This window comes from Pan troglodytes, chromosome 15, assembly GCF_028858775.2.
Source record: "Pan troglodytes isolate AG18354 chromosome 15, NHGRI_mPanTro3-v2.0_pri, whole genome shotgun sequence".
Classification (NCBI taxonomy): Eukaryota; Metazoa; Chordata; class Mammalia; order Primates; family Hominidae; genus Pan; species Pan troglodytes.
In genome coordinates, this window is record NC_072413.2 from 71,954,413 (window position 1) to 71,968,230 (window position 13,818).

General features: G+C 44.4%; 1 protein-coding gene across 26 annotated transcripts in view; it reads right to left on the reverse strand.

Annotated features, from left to right (window-relative positions):
• Positions 1-13,818, reverse strand: part of ENTPD5 (ectonucleoside triphosphate diphosphohydrolase 5 (inactive)) — a 58,233-nt gene that overhangs the window by 34,136 nt on the left and 10,279 nt on the right. For 5 of the 26 annotated variants that reach the window (XM_063793698.1, XM_054666694.2, XM_054666688.2 and 2 more), the window contains exon 4: positions 1,385-1,511. The exons of 11 other annotated variants lie outside the window; for them this stretch is intronic. The gene's annotated coding sequence lies outside the window, so the exon portion shown is untranslated. Of the gene's footprint in view, positions 1-823; positions 914-1,384; positions 1,512-9,330; positions 9,456-13,818 lie in introns of those variants that run through there. 10 more of the 26 variants (XM_063793697.1, XM_063793694.1, XM_063793692.1 and 7 more) reach the window with 5 other exon arrangements.

A 13,818-nucleotide genomic window follows, 5' to 3' on the forward strand; every position in this document is an offset into this window, starting at 1 on the left:
CCGCCTCAGCCTCCCAAAATGCTAGGATTATAGGCATGAGCCACCTTGGCTGGCCCGTAAGCAGGAATTTTTATCTGTTTTGTTTTTTATGTGTTCCTGGTGCTGGAATGGTGGTGTGAGCACACAGTAGATGTTGAATGAATACTCCAAAGGGATAAACAATAATACAGTAACTCAGGCACTAGATCTCACCCATTTAATAAAAATATAACAGCTGGTCGGGCACAGTGGCTCACGCCTGTTAAGTGTGCCACTGCACTCCAGCCTGAGTGATAGAGAGAGACTCTATCTCAAATAATAATAATAATAATAATAATAATAATAATAATAATAATAGCTGACTGCTTTCCAAAAGATTACCCAGCCCCTGAAAAAAATCACAATTCCAAGCTTCAGTGAAGGTTTTCCCCACATTTGTTATATAAAGGTGACATTTATCCAAATGTGTCAAGTTTTATATGCTACTCAAAATAGTGCAGATAGGCGTACTTTTTGTAGACTAGGGAGGTATGTATACGTCAGTACATTTAAATCTACTCCTTTCACAGTTGGTCTTCTCATTTTCTCTTGCTCACTATCTCTTATTCACCCCCAACAAAGCCCTGTTTCCAATTCTTTTTGTTGAGACTCTGGTGCCAGCCAGTGTTTGTCACTATCTCCATCTCCTTCTATGGTCTTTTGTGTCTCTTTATACCTGGAGTACACATGAATCCTCCCCACTCAGCTTTCCCAGAACGTCACACTCTGGCTTCCCTTCTTCCATGTCCCCGGAAGCCTGAGAGACCACAATCCCAGAGGACCTGGGCCCCATTCATGTGCTCACCTGCTTGTGTCTGCCTGTTCCCTGAGTCCTTGCTTTCGCTGCAGGTTGCCTTTTGCTCTTTGCTCCTGTTTCAGCTCTTCTTAATCAAGTGAGCCTCATGAACCGCATTCACCTTTGTGCCAGTTTGCAACTAACAGTGTGGCATTTTGCTAACTCACTCCCTTCTCTATCCTTCCCTCCTCCCTTACTCTCTTTTTCTCTGAGTACACAATTCGTTCATCTACTTTTATCATAGTTAACTGCCAACTAGTAGGATTATCGCTCATAGGGCGGAAGCTGCTCAGCAACTCATTTCTGTGTTTTTGTTAGCCAAATAGAAAAGTTAATAGTACTTCTCAATACCTTCCATCCCTGACACAGAATTTAGAAACCTGGATGGAACATAACTTGGTCTCTTAAAAAAAAAAAAAAAAAAAAAAAAAAAAAAAAAAAAACTTTAGAAACCTGGGCATTCACCTGTCTAGTTAATAAGCATGTACTGAGTATCTAATATATACCAGGCACTGTGCTAGATTCTTGACATATACAGAGGAATCCGATATAGAAGAAATTTCAGCTTACTGGAGAAAACAGGGCTGGGCACAGTGGCTCTTGTCTGTAATCTTAGCATTTTGGAAGGTCGAGGCAGGAGGATTACTTGAGGTCAGGATTTCAAGACCACCTTGGGCAACACAGTGAAGCTCTGTCTCTACAAAAATAAAAAAATTATCTGGGCATGGTGGCATGCACCTGTAGTCCCAGCTACTCAGAAGGCTAAGGTGGGAGGATCGCTTGAGCCTAAGAGGTCAAGGCTGCATGAACCATGATTATATCACTGCATTCCAGCCTGGGCTACAGAGCAAGAACCTGTCTCAAAAAACAAACTAACAAAACCCAGACAAGCAAACCAACGACTGTAATGTACTGTGATAAGTTCTCTGACAGAAATGCACACAAAGTGCTCTAGGAACAGATATAAGGGACAAGAAACTTGGCTTGGAAGGGGAAAGGTGAAGGTGGGATGGGACTGGGAAGCTTCTTGAGGGATGAGAGGTAGGAATTATCCTGGGAAAATGACACAAGGAGGATTCTGAGAACTTCAAGTATTAACAGCTTGGTACAGCTGGAATATAGAGGTGTACCAGAATAAAGACAGCCAGAGTGAGGGAAAATGGCTCTGGAAGCAGAGAATCAGATTTCAAAAGGAGTGGACTTGTTTTCCTTTCCCATAGTGAGATTGATTGTTAGTTATGTCTTTCTGTTGACTCCCTAAGCAAATATCATTATTGATTGACTTGGATAAAATAATACAGTATCTCACAACAGTGGAAAATTGGATAGGTGATTAGAAAGGTCCACCAAAAGGTCCAAAAAGAGTGAAATGTAAAAGCTCCCACTGACAATTCATCTGAGCTCCACAGCAAAGCTAGCCTTAACAAGTTAAAAATTAAACATAAGGCAAGTTTAAAATGTAACTAGAATGAAATTTTTAAACAGTAAGCTGAACTATGGAACCAATATAGTTAAACCACCCAGTGCATAAGTAAGCCAAGCCAAGCAAAACCAAGGTAGGTCTAATAAGCTAAGTTCAGGACAGGCTGCAGCAAAGTGAGCAATGCCTTATTTGAGGATATAACTTATAATACAAAGGGCCACAGCCCTGACACACCTTGCTATCTGAAGGATGTCTAAGGTGGGTGGTGCATGGTATCTTTTGTATTACCAAAGACAGGTATTAATATTAGGCCTGGAACATGCTGGACACCAGTAATTGAATCCCAAATGGACTTGGTACAATTAGGCTAATGGAATATGCAGGCAGAAGCAATAGGGCAAGGAGTACCCCCTTCCCCAGTGTTCCACTACGGCCTAGGTATTACATGTCCAACTCCCAATTCCCCTCCAAACTAGACCATGGATAGGGCATGTGAAGCCTATTTGTTCCTATATTAATTCATTCATTTGGCCATGTGTTACAGGCAGAAAGAATGAGGGTCGTGACCAACTCAGTATGCCATTGGAGGTTATATGAGCAAACAGAAAACTGTTCTCATGAAAGCAGGATGTTGGAAAACTGACAAACTGCGTCTGCCACCAGAAGGGGTGCTGAGAGCAGTCACACCCCCAGCGCAGTGTTCCTTGCAATTATCTATAGGAGCATCTGAAGCCTGTTGTACAAAGAAAGCAATTATGTGTACCTGTGATAAATCTAGCAGCTGACCAACTGTTACCTCTCCCTCCCTGCTCTTTCTATCTAATGAATACGAAGGGCAGTAGAAGCTCAGGGCTGCCTTTGCTCACTAGAAGCAAGGAGCTCCCTGACCCCTTCTTTCGAAACAGATCCTTTTGTCTTTGTCTTCATTTCTGCGTTCGTCCCCTTCATTCACCCTGTAGTAACCGACAGTGACAGCCATTCCAGAAATTAGCAATTTCTTACTGCTGCTTACAAGTACAGCACACAAAGATAAATCATCTTAGAAACTTTAAGAAACCCTAAGAAACTATACAAAGTTGGAAAAAAAAATACATGTCCATAAATTACCTCTATAAAGTGAAAATGTGTCAAGCAGCACAGTTACTATGCTCTGAAACTTCAAAGCTGGGATGATGGAGAAGGCTCTGTGAAAAAGGTCGTATCTGAGGAGGGTCCTGAGGAGGGAAATGAATTAGGACAGGCAAGGAGTGCTTTTCAGGAATAAAACCATGAATCAAGACACGGATGTGGAAAAGGGATGGGGGCCCCTGAGGAACAGTGAATGGATCAGTTTGACCAACTATAGTAGGAAATAAAGTTGAAAAGATAGATTGAGGTCACATAGTAGAGGACACCAAATACTCAGCTAAGGAGTTTGGACTTTACTCTGCAGGTGATAGGAAGCCACTGAAGATATTGAACTAGGGAGTATCCAAATACGAATCTGGTAGTTACATGTAAGGACTGCAGTCAGGAGCCTTGTCAGGACCACTCAATTGCTTAATTCTACAAATGCTTACTGATGCCTACTAACTGCTAGGTGCCAGAAAAGTAAAGGTGAGGAAAACAGATCTTTTTATTCAAGATGCTGAGTCTGGCAGAGGTGGCAGACATATATAAAAATAACCGTAACTTTTTAAACTAGCATAAAAATGGTAAAGAAGCTAGGCGCAGTAGCTCACACCTGTAATCCCAGCACTTTGGGAGGCCAAGGTGGGTGGATTACCTCAAGTTAGGAGTTCGTGACCAGCCTGGCCAACGTGGTGAAACCCCATATCTACTAAAAATACAAAAATTAGCCAGGTGTGGTGGCATGCGCCTGTAATCCCAACTACTCAGGAGACTGAGGAACGAGAATTGCTTGAACTCAGGACGCAGAGGTTGCAGTGAGCCAAGATCACAGGATTGCACTCCAGCCTGGGTGACAGAGTAAGACTCTGCCCCCCACCCCCCCCAAAAAAAACAAAGGTAGGCCGGGCACGGTGGCTCACTCCTGTAATCCCAGCACTTTGGGAGGCCAAGGTGGGCGGATCATGAGGTCAGGAGTTCGAGACCAGACTGACCAACATGGTAAAACCCTGTCTCTACTAAATATACAAAAATTAGCCAGGCGCAGTGGCGCGTGCCTGTAATCCCAGCTACTCAGGAGGGTGAGGCAGGAGAATTGCTTGAACCTGGCAGGCGGAGGTTGCAGTGAGCCAAGATCAAGCCACTGCACTCTAGCCTGGGCAACAGGGCGAGACTCCATCTCAAAAAAAAAGGTAAAGGGCCGGGCGCGGTAGCTTACACCTGTAATCCCAGCACTTGGGGAGGCCAAGGCGGGCGGATCATGAGGTCAGGAGTTCCAGACCAGCCTGACCAACATGATGAAACCCCATCTCTACCAAAAATTTAAAAATTAGCCAGGCATGGTGGCATGCACCTGTAATCCCAGCTATTCAGGGGTCTGAGGCAGGAGAATCACTTGAACCCAGGGGGCGGAGGTTGCAGTTAGCCGAGATCGCGTCACTGCACTCCAGCCTGGGCGACAGAGCGAGATTCCATCTCAAAAAAAAAAAAAAAAAAAAAGGTAAAGGAACAAAAACACAGGACTAACTCCCTAGAGGATTTGGAGACGCATCAAGAAAAGACATTTGAGACCAGGCACAGTGGCTCACGTCTGTAATCCTAGCACTTTGGGAGGCCAAGGCAGGCAGATTGCTTGAGCTCAGGAGTTCGAGACCAGCCTGGGCAACATGATGAAACCTCATCTCCACCAAAAATACAAAAACTAGTCAGGCATAGTGGAATGCACCTGTAGTCCCAGCTATTTGGGAGGCTGAGGTGGGAGGATTGCTTGAGCCCCCTGGGAGGTGGAGGTTGCTGTGAGTTGAGATCGCACCACTGTACTCCAGCCTGGGTGACAAGACTGAACCCCGTCTCAATTTAAAATATATATATATAAGCATATATAAAAGAAATGGCTGGGCACAGTGGCTCACGCCTGTTAATCCCAACACTTTGGGAGGCCGAGGAGGGTGGATCACCTGAGGTCAAGAGTTCAGGACCAGCCTGGCCAATATGGTGAAACCCCACCTCTACTAAAAATACAAAAATTGTCCAGGCGTGGTGGTGTGCCTGTAATCCCAGCTACTCAGGAGGCTGAGGTGGGAGAATTGCTTGAACCTGGGAGGCGAGGCTGCAGGGAGCCAAGATCATGCCACTGCACTCCAGCCTGGGCAACAGAGCAAGACCCTGTCTCAAAACAACAACAACAAAAATGAAATGACATGTAAGCAATCATGAAAAATGAACAGAAATAACTACAGAAATAATAGAGACCAGATGTGTATAAAGACCAGAGAGATTAGAAAAAGATGATAGGAAAAGTATCGTTTGATTTCATTTAAAAATTTCCTCAAGAGCCACATGCAGTGGCACGTGACCATAGTCCCAGGTACTCAGGAGGCTGAGGAAAGAGGGTCACTTCAGCCAAGGAGTGCAAGTCCAGCTTGGACAACACAGTGAGACCCTATCCGTATAAAAATTAAAAATAACAAGGCCAGGTATGATGACTCATGCCTGTAATCCTAGCACTTTGGGAGGCCAAAGTGGGAGGATTGCTTGACCCCAAGAGTTTGAGACTAGCCTGGGCAACATGGTGAAATGCTATCTCTACAAAATATTAAAAAATTAGCAGGGTGTGTCCGGGCGCAGTGGCTCATGCCTGTAATCCCAGCACTTTGGGAGGCCAAGGCAAGCGGATCACAAGGTCAAGAGATCGAGACCATCCTGGTTAACACGGTGAAATCCCGTCTCTACTAAAAATACAAAAAATTAGCTGGGTGTGATGGCGGGTGCCTATAGTCGCAGCTACTCGGGAGGGTTAGGCAGGAGAATGACGTGAACCTGGGAGGCCGAGCTTGCAGTGAGCCGAGATTGCACCACTGCACTCCAGCCTGGGCAACAGAGCAAGACTCCATCCCCCCAAAAAAGAAAAAAATTAGCCAGGCATGGTGGCGGGCACCTGTAGTCCGAGCTACTCGGGAGGCTGAGGCAGGAGAATCGCTTGAACCTGGGAGGCGGAGGTTGCAGTGAGCCGAGATCATGCCACTACACTCCAGCCTGGCGAGAGAGCAAGACCTCATCTCAAAAAAAAAAAAAAAAAAAAGCCAGGCATGGTGGTACACACCTGTAGTCTCAACTATTCGGGAGGCTGAGGTATGAGGATCATTTGAGCCTGAGAAGTGGAGGCTGAGGTGAACTGTGATTGCACTGCACCACTGTACTCCAGCCTAGGCGACAGAGTGAGACCCTGTCTCAAATAATAATAATTAAAAGCCAATGTCCTCAAGAATTTTTTATATGAATTTGAGAAACAAAAAGTAGAAAACTAGTGAAAGAGGATATAGAAGAAGAAGGTTAGCATTTAATGCAGAGGATAAAGATTGTGGTCAAAGAAACATAATCTGAGATTTTAAAAAAATAGTAACCAATATTTACGGAGATCTTAGTAGATGCCAAGCATGATGTTAAGTATTCTACATAGATTAGCTCATTTAATCTCACATTACTGCTCTGTGAGTTAGGTGCTATTATTAAGATTCCCATTTTATAAATGAGAAAACTGAGCTTAGAGAAACTAAGTATCTTAAGACCACATCGTAGTTAAATGAAATGAGCCAGAAATCAAACCCAGATGGTTTAATTCCAGAGCCACAGTCTTAACTAGTAGGCCACCCAAGAAGGATTATCTAATAGGGCTCTTGGAAAAGACGGATATGGGAGTGGGGAGGCAAGTGTAGAGCAGAGAATGGTCTGAGATGAGGCTGGAAAGTGAGACTTCCATCAGGATGTGAAAGTCTTACAGCAGTCTGACCTTCTTATATAAAATCAAGAGCTTATTTATTTATTTATGTAGAGATGGAGTCTCACTATGTTACCCAGGCTGGTCTTGAACTCCTGGCCTCATGCAATCCTCTAGCCTCAGCCTCCTGAATAGCTGGGATAACAGGGTTGAGCCACTGTGCCCAGCTAATCAAGAGATTTTGAAGATCTTAATTTCCTGCTGTTGAATACATTTCCAGAATCCGACCATTTCTGACCACTTCCATTGCTACCACCTTCGCCCAAGCCACTATCATCTTTCATGTGATTTGCTAATATTGTCCTAACAGATCTTCCTGCTTTTATCCTCACTCCCCTGGAGTTAGTCTCCTTTTAACAAACAACCAAAGTCATCCTTTTATATAAATTAGAGTATGTCTCTGTTTTATGCAAAATCCAGCACTGGCTCCCCATTTCAGAGAAACAAGGTCCTGAAAATAGCCTTCTGCTTCCATCCCCACTACATCTCTGACCCCATCTACTAATAGTTTTCACCTTACTCTCCCCCAACACTGACCTCTGCGCTTATTCACTCATGCCCCTGCCTTAGGGCCTTCACTCTAAGCTGTCCCCACTGCCTAGAAATTCTTTTCCTATATATCCACTTGATGAATTCCTGCAACTCCTTCAAATACTTGTTTAAAAATCACTTTCTTATTGAGATCTATTTAATACTATAACCTCTCACCTTCACATGCTCCCACCTCTACCTGCTTTCTCAACTCCCCTTACTCTGATCCACTTTTCTTTTTTCCACACCACTTATCACATTCTAACATACCGGAAAGCTTACTTATATTTATTGTCTGTGTTCCTCTGATAGAATACAAGCTCCTCAAGAGCAGAAATCTTTTTGTTTACTGGTGTAACCCAAGAACCTAGAAGAGCGTCCAAGGTGGAATTCAATAAAAACTGACAACAGAAATGGGCTAGGGTTTCTCTCGGCCTTAGCGCCATTTTCTTGGAAACCTCTGCATCATGAGAGCTAAGTGGAGGAAAAAGCGAATGCACAGTCTGAAGCACAAAAGAAGAAAGATGAGGCAGAGGTCCAAGTAAACCGCTAGCTTGTTGCACCGTGGAGGCCACACAGGAGCAGAAACATGGAATGCCAGATGCTGGGGATGCTGGTACAAGTTGTGGGACTGCATGCTATTGTCTAGAGCTTGTCTCAATGGATCCAGAACTTCACCGCCCTCTGATCGCTGATCACCTCTGAGACCCACCTTGCTCATAACCAAAACTGCCCATGTTGGTCCTCTGCCCTGGACCTGGGACATTCTGGACTATTTCTGTGTTTACTTGTGGCCGAGTATAACAACCATACGATAAATCATCTCTTCTGCTTTCTTAGCTGAAGAATCAAAAAAAAAAGAAAAAGAAAAAAAGAAAAAAGAAATTGGCTGGGCATGGTGCCTCATGCCTGTAAATCCCAACACTTGGGAGGCTAAGGCAGGAGGATCACTGGAGCCCAGGAGTTTGAGACCAGCCTGGGCAACACAGCAAAACCCTATTTAAAAAAAATTTTTTTTAATGAAAAAATTAGCCAGGCATGGCAGTGCACACTTGCAGTCCCAGCTACTTGGGAGACTGAGGGAGAAGGATCACTTAAGCCCAGGAGTTCGAAGCTGCAGTGAGCTAGAATCATGCCGCTGCACTCCAGCCTGGGTGACAGAGCAAGACCCTGTCTCAAAAAATAAATTAATTAAGTAAATAAATACATGTATTAAGCAATAAAAATATTTATTATCTCATCCCTTTTTAATTTTTTTGAGACACAGTCTCCCTCTGTTGCCCAGGTTGCAGTGCAGTGGTGTGATCTTGGCTCACTGCAACCTCTGCCTCCTGGGTTCAAGTGATTCTCCTGTCATAGCCTCCGAAGTAGCTGGGACTACAGGCGCCCCCCACCACACCCGGCTAATTTTTGTATTTCTAGTAGAGACGGGGTTTCACCATATTGGCCAGGCTCAAACTCCTGACCTCAGGTGATCCACCTGCGTTGGCCTCCCAAAGTGCTGAGATTACAGGTGTGAGCCATTGTGCCCGGCCTATCTCATTATTTCTGTGGTTTGGGAATCTGAGAGTGGTTTAATTAGACAGTTTTGGCTCTGAGGCTCTCATGAGATTGCAGTCAAGATGTAGGCTGGGGCTGCAGTCAATCTGAAGGCTTGACTACGCCTGGAAGACCCACCTCCAAGATGGCTCACTCAATGGTTGGCAAGTTGATGCCAGCTGTGGGCAGGAAGTCTCAGTAGCTCCCCGTGTAGATCCTCCATAGGGCTGCTTGAATGTCTTTATAACCCAGTGGCTGGCTTCCTCCAGAGCAGTCAATCCAAGAAGAGCAGGGCAGAAGCAGTAATGTCTTTTATGACTTTGTTTTGGAAGTCATACACTATCATATCCCTATATTCTAATGCTCATACAGACCAACCCTGACGAACTGTAAAAGGGGACTACACAAAGGCATGAATATTAGGAGGTGAGCATCACTGGGGGGCATCTTGGAGGCTGGCTACTGTAAGCTGTAACCAGTATTTGTGTAATATTTTGTGGGGTTTTTTTCCAGTATACCATATATATATTTCAATAAACACATCTTACATACTTCTTATTTTAGGACCTGCATGTTATTCCAATGATATTAACTGTTTTTGTTCATTTGTTTATTCTTAGAAAAAAATAATATATAGAAATAAGCCAGGTTAGCTGGGCATGATGGGACATGCCTGTAATCCCAGCTACTCGGGAGGCTGAGGCAGGAGAATCGCTTGAACCCGGGAGATGGAGGTTGCAGTGAGCTGAGATCGCACCATTGCACTCCAGCCTGGGCGATAGGGTGAGACTCAGTCTCAAAAAAAAAAAGAAAAAAAGAAATAAACCAGGCGTGGTGGCTCATGCCTGCCTGGGTGAGAGAGCAAGACTCGGTCTCAAAAAAAAAAAAAAAAAAGAAATATAGGCAGGGTTTCACTATGTTTGTCAGATTGCTCTCAAACTCCTGGCCTCAAGCAATCCTCCACCTCGGCCTCTCAACATGCTAGGATTACAGGTGTGAGCCATCACATCGGCTGATATTAACTCTTAAAAATGAACAACTGGCCAGGTGCGGTGGCTCACGCCTGTAATCCCAGAACTTTGGGAGGCTGAGGGGAGTGGATCACCTGAGGTCAGGAGTTCAAGACCAGTCTGGCCAACATGGTGAATCCCCATCTCTACTAAAAATACAAAAATTAGCTGGGTGTGTGGTGCACGCCTGTAATCCCAGCTACTTGGGAGGCTGAGGTAGGAGAATCGCTAGAACCCAGGAGGCAGAGGTTGCGGTAAGCTGAGATCATGCCACTGCACTCCAGCCTGGGAGACAGAGCAGGACTCCATTTCAAAAAAATAAATAAAAAACAAAACAAATAAACAAACAAAATGAACAACAATGCTGACTTGACTTTTAACTTCCATCTTCTGTTATAGTCCTAATATTTTACTTAAGGAAAAGAATTAAAGTCAGAAAAACTACAATTCACACAATGTACTTCTTGTTTCTAAAGGTGAAAAGAAATTTAAATACCTTTTTGTTTTTTTTGAGATGGAGTTTTACTCTTGTTCCCCAGGCTGGAGTGCAATGGCATGATCTTGGCTCACCACAACCTCTGCCTCCCAGGTTCAAGAGATTCTCCTGCCTCAGCCACCAAAGTAGCTGGGATTACAGGCATACACCACCACGCCCAGCAAATTTTGTATTTTTAGTAGAGACAGAGCGGGGTTTCTCCATGTTAGTCAGGCTGGTGATCATCTCAGGTGATCCACCTACCTTGGACTCCCAAAGTGCTGGGATTACAGGCATTAGCCACCTCGCCAAGCCTTTTTTTTTTTTTGAGACGGAGTCTCGCTCTGCTGCCCAGGCAGGAGTGCAGTGGCACAATCTCGGCTCACTGCAAGCTCCGCTTCCCGGGTTCACACCATTCTCCTGCCTCAGCCTCCCGAGTAGCTGGGACTACAGGTGCCCGCCGCCACGCCCGGCTAATTTTTTGTATTTTTAGTAGAGACGGGGTTTCACTGTGTTAGCCAGGATGGTCTCGATCTCCTGACCTCGTGGTCCGCCTGCCTCGGCCTCCCAAAGTGCTGATATTACAGGCGTGAGCCACCGCACCCGGCCCTTTTTTTTTTTTTTTTTTTAATGAGAAGATGTCTTGCTTTATCACCTAGGCTCAAGTGCAGTGGTGCAAACACAGCTCACTGCAACCTTCACCTCCTGGGCTCAAATGATCCTCTTGCCTTAGCCTCCTGACTAGCTAGACTACAGGAATGAGCCACCATGCCCAGTGAATTTTCAAATTTTTTATAGAGATGGAGTCTTGCTATGTTGCCCAGGCTGGTCTCAAACCCCTGGCTTCATGAGATCCTCCCACCTCAGTCTCCCAAAGCATTAGGATTACAGGCCTGAGCTACCACACCTATTATTCAACTAAAAGTCAGATACAGTTAAGAAAGAGTAGGAAGAAAATAAATGAGTCACTGTATTTGTTTTGAAGATACATATCAGTTAAGAATTAAATAATAAATCTGAAATTAAACACTAAATCAACAAAGATACAGAATGAAAGAAAATACTTGTATTGGCAGAATAGAAACTTTATGCTACATACAGAAAAAACTTCCAATCATATCAGGTAGCATTAACAATTAGGTACTAGCTGGGCATGGTGGCACACACCTGTAGTCCCAGCTACTCAGGAGGATCACTTGAGCCTAGAAGTTCAAGGCCAGCCAAGCTAACATAGCAAGATCCTGTCTCTTAAAAAAAAATTAGGTATGGCCGGGCGCAGTGGCTCACGCCTGTAATCCCAGCACTTTGGGAGGTCAAGGAGGGCGGATCACGAGGTCAGGAAATCAAGACCATCCTGGCTAACATGGTGAAACCCCGTCTCTACTAAAAATATAAAAAATTAGCTGGGCATGCTGGCGCATGCCTGTAGTCTCAGCTACTCAGGAGGCCGTGGCAGAATAAATTGCTTGAACCCAAGAGGCAGAGGTTGCAGTGAGCTGAGATCACGCCACTGCACTCCAGTCTAGGTGACAGAGCAAGACTCCACCTTGGAAAAAAAAAAAATTAGGTACTGAAGAGGTATTTGGTGAAAAGGGACAAGACTGACAACTGGAACAGATTTGAAAACCATAGAAAAATTTTATAGCAATATTTTTCAAGTCAATAAAACTAATAAAAAGGTTTATTTAAAAGTCAGCTTTTGAGCTGAGCATGGTGACACACACCTGTAGCCTCAGCTACTCGGGAGGGTGAGGCAGGAGGATCGCTTGAGCCCAGGAGTTTGAAGCTGCCGTGAGCTGCGATTGCACCACTGTACTCCAGCCTTGGTGACAGAGTGAGACCTTGTGTTGAAAACAAAAAAAATTTTTTTTTTTTTTGAGATGGAGTCTCACTCTGTCACTGAGGCTGGAGCGCACTGGTGTGATCTTGGCTCACTGCAACCTGCACCTCCCAGGTTCAAGTGATTATCCTGCCTCAGCCTCTCCAGAAGCTGGGATTATAGGCACCCGCCACCATGCTCAGCTAATTTTTTTGTATTTTTTAGTAAAGGTGGGGTTTCACTATGTTGGCCACACTGGTTTTGAACTCCTGACCTCAAGTGATGCGTCCACCTTAGCCTTCCAAAGTGCTGGGATTACAAGCATAAGCCACCACCCCCAGACAAAGAAAAAAAATTTTTTTTTTAACTCAGCTTTTCTTAAATCATTGTCAAAGACTTACATATAATAAGACCAGTGAGCATGGAACCTCCTGGGGCAGAGATTGAACAGAATTAAGTTCCAACAATATGAGCTGTCTCAAACTGGTAGGGAGGGAAGGGTCTTTGCTCCAAATCTGATCATGTTTCCAGAACAGATTCACTGATCAGACGGCTAGTCAAATGATATAGCCTTTTATTTTTTATTATTTATTATTATTTTTTTCTTTTTTCTTTTTTTTTTTTTTTCGAGATGGAGTCTCGCTCTGTCGCCCAGGCTGGAGTGCAGTGGCACGATCTTGGCTCACTACAACCTCCGCCTCCCGCAGGTTCACGCCACCATTCTCCTGCCTCAGCCTCCCAAGTAGCTAGGACGATGGGTGCCTGCCACCATGCCCGGCTAACTTTTTTTGTATTTTTAGTAGAGATGGGGTTTCACAGTGTTAGCCAGGAGGGTCTCGATCTCCTGACCTCATGATCCACCCGCCTCGGCCTCCCAAAGTGCTGGGATTACAGGCATGAGCCACTGCGCCTGGCCTAGACTTTTTTATTTTTTCTTTCTTAAGACAGGGTCTTCTTGTGCCCAGACTGGTCTCAAACTCCTGAGTTCTAGTGATCCTCCTGCCTCAGCCTTCCGACTAGCTGGAATTATAGGCTTATACCACCATGCCTGGCTGGATATATCCTTTATGGTCTAACCCTAAATTCAAATACTGTAACTGCCAATAAAGAAATGAGAATTGATGTCACTGGTAGTTATCAACAAATACATCAGTCTTTCCTGTAAACAGGTCATTTTTTATGTGTATTATTTCATTTTCATCAAAATATCATTATTTCATTTTCATCAAAATATCATTAGACACGTGTCAAAAAGGCCCATTCTGTACAATGAACTCATTTGGGTGTAATAACAAAATGAGTCAGGCATGACTTCATTCTCC